Here is a 3320-nt window from a genome sequence, read left to right on the forward strand (position 1 = left end):
AACGGCTGAAAAACTCTCCAATACAAAGAGTTCCTACATTTATTCGAAATTATTTGATGTGTGTCTGCGAGCTCGCATTTTTGTATGTATTTTTTTTTGTGTGTGTGTGTGTATCACCCGTTGGTGATATCCTGTTTACCTTCCATATGACAGGCATACAGTGTTATATTAGAGTATATACATCAATGATAAGTACTTATGCTTTTGTTCCCCTCACTACACAAAATCAGCAGATGCACTCATACGCACATACATACATACATGTATTCATGCATACATACATATATACATACATATATACATACATGCATTCAGATATACATATATATATATATATAGATATATATATAAACATATAGACATTCATATATACATACATGCCTGCATACATACGTACATGTGATGGCATCCATTTTTTTCACATTAAATAGAGGTATACATAAACGTGAGTGTATGTGTCTGTGTATGCGTTGTAGTATATATATGTGATATATATATATATATATATATATATATATATATAGAGAGAGAGAGAGAGAGAGAGAGAGAGGAGGGGGAGAGTGAGAGAGAGAGAGGGAGGTTTGCAGGCAATGGAATGGCTGTGGGATAAGAAGATCGCTTGCTAACCACATGGTTCCGGTTTCAGTCCCACCGCGTGGCACCTCGGGCAGGTGTCTTCTACTATAGCCGCGGGCCGACCAAAGCCTTTGTGAGTTGATTTGGTTGACAGAAACTGAAAGAATCCCGTCATATGCATATATATATATATATTACGGAGATGTACTTGCATAGCGAGTGACTTGATCTGAGATCGTGTGCTGGAACGAAAACAATTGCAGCGTCGAAGGTGTTTATAAGCCATTTAAGAAACACACAAAACCGTTAGATTCACTTCAACATTAAATTTAATTTGTCAAAATATTTTCGTTGCTTTGAGACCGCGACCTGTTCACTGACAAAAGTGAACAGGTCGCGGTCTCAAAGCGACGAAAATATTTTGACAAATTAAATTTAAATGTTGAAGTGAATCTAACGGTTTTGTGTGTTTCTTAAATGGCTTAGAAACACCTTCGACACTGCAATTGTTTTATATATGTATATTAGGTTGTCAAGAAAGTTCTTGCGGTTTTTAACCTTTAAATGCAGATGCACATATCTCGGCTCAAGCAAAACGTTATTAATCGAAATAAACGCCATCAGAATCAATAGATTTTGCCAACGCGAAACAAGTTTATTTATGCCAGTAGTGTAAAAGTCCTGCGTTCTGCTGTCGATGAAGTCATTGAAGATGTGTTTGGCATCGTCTTCGGTTTTGAAGCATCTCTCACGCAGGAAGTTGTCGAGATGCTTGAAAAAGTGGTAGTCGGTAGGCGAGAGGGCTGGTGAGTATGGCGGATGAGGCAGAGTTTCGTAGCCCAATTCGTTGAAATTCTGCAAGGTCAGTGGTGCGACGTGCGGCCGAGCGTTGTCGTGGAGAATAATTGGTCCTTTTCTATTGACCAATGCAGGCTGTTGTTGTCAGAGTTTCTTATGCATTTAATCCTGACAGTACTTCTTCGCCGTAATGGTTTCGCCTGGATCCAAAAAGCTGTGATGGACGAGACCGGCCGCAGACAACCAAACAGTCACTATGACCATCTCTTGGTGCAACTTTGAATTCGGGAAGTACAGTGGAGCTTCGTCGGCGTCAACCACTGAGCTGAGCGTTACAGGTTGTCGTAAATGATCCACTTTTCATTGCAAGTCACAATCCGGTCGAAAAACGGGTCGTGCTCGTTGCGTAAAAGAAGGGAAGACGACACTTCAAAACGGCGTTTTTTTTCTCTTTGTTGTCGTTCAATTCGTGCGGCACCCATTTCTCAAGTATTTTTGTTTTTCCAATCTCTTTCAAATGGTTGGAAATTGTATACGTTACAACTAATTCAGAAGTAAGTTCTGGAATAGTTGTGCGTGGATTGGCTTCGTCTAAGGCTCTTAGTTGATCGTTGTCAACATCCGATGGCCGACCACAACGCTTATCATCTTCAAGACTCTCGTCACCGCTACGAAATTTCTTGAACCACCATTGTGTTCCACATTTTGCTAATATCTACTTCAAGATCTTTATACTTGCTCAGTTTTTGATAGGTCTTAACAGATATATTTATGTCGACAGGGACAGTCATATCAATGATGAGGCATGATTTTTGTCTGAAGTCTTTCAATATGATGTCTGGCCTATTCGCATCTATCTTTCTGTCAGTTCGAATGGTGAAGTTCCAGAGGAGTGTGATGTGATCATTTTCAAGCACTGGAGGTGGTTTGTGTTCCCACCAGTTTTTATCATGGGGCAAGTTCAGGCTTTTGCAAATTACCCAGTGAATATATTGTGCAGCTCTTTCATGCCTGTTGTGCGTGGATTGGCTTCGTCAAAGGCTCTTAGTTGATCGTTGTCAACATCCGATGGCCGACCACTACGCTTATCATCTTCAAGACTCTCGTGACCGCTACGAAATTTCTTGAACCACCATTGTGCAGTACGTTCAGTAGTGGTTCCTGGGCCAAACGCATCGTTGATATCACGAGCTGTTTCGGCAGATTTCCGGCCTGACTTGAAATGTGCGAATCTGCTTTTTGTCCATTTTGTATTCAAAGTTTCAGAAAAAATGGCCTAATTATTCAAAAAGAAAAACAGAGTAACACGATTAGATACAGAGAAAAACGGGCTTTAAAAGGATATATAAAATCAAAGTAATTTAACGAAAATTAATTTGAAAATACATAATCTAAAACCCAAATAAAAAATCCGCAAGAACTTTCTTGACGACCTCATATATATACACGCACACAGAAACACACAGATAGAAGCGACGCTATATGTGCGCGCGCGTGTGCGTCTGTGTTTGTGTGTGTGTGTGTGTGTGTGTGTGTGTGTGTGTGTGTGTGTGTGTGTGTGTGTGTGTATGTGCGTATTAGCGTGTGTACGTATATATCATACACATCCAAACAGACCACTCCTCATCGATAGCTAACAATCACGAATTTTTTTGGTGTGAAATTATTCCTAACGAATTACAGTTCCATTCGTGATTGGGAAATATCGCCAAGAAAGCAGCCAGGTCATTGACCATTCTTCCATTGTCGTTAAATAGAAATGAATGACCACGGCAAATCACTAGTCTACCAACCCGTAGGTTTCATGTTCAAATTGTATTCAGTTAACATTAAATATAATCGTTTGTTCCTTCTCGAGCCTTGCCTGGCTTATAAGGGTCGGTTTCCCGGTTTCCTTGGCGTATAGGTTCCCCACCTGGACGGGACGCCGCGGTCCGTCGTAGGTA

At 40.5% G+C, this 3320-nt stretch overlaps 1 protein-coding gene across 1 annotated transcript in view; it reads right to left on the reverse strand.

The window, feature by feature from the left end:
• The window catches only part of LOC118766191 (corticotropin-releasing factor receptor 1-like), a 93802-nt gene extending 91025 nt beyond the window's left edge, over positions 1 to 2777 (reverse strand). The window contains exon 1 of the mRNA XM_036509464.1: positions 2773 to 2777. The gene's annotated coding sequence lies outside the window, so the exon portion shown is untranslated. The remainder of the gene's footprint in view (positions 1 to 2772) is intronic.
• Positions 2778 to 3320: the final 543 nt, after the last annotated feature.

The sequence above is a fragment of the Octopus sinensis genome, linkage group LG15, assembly GCF_006345805.1.
Source record: "Octopus sinensis linkage group LG15, ASM634580v1, whole genome shotgun sequence".
Taxonomy (NCBI): Eukaryota; Metazoa; Mollusca; class Cephalopoda; order Octopoda; family Octopodidae; genus Octopus; species Octopus sinensis.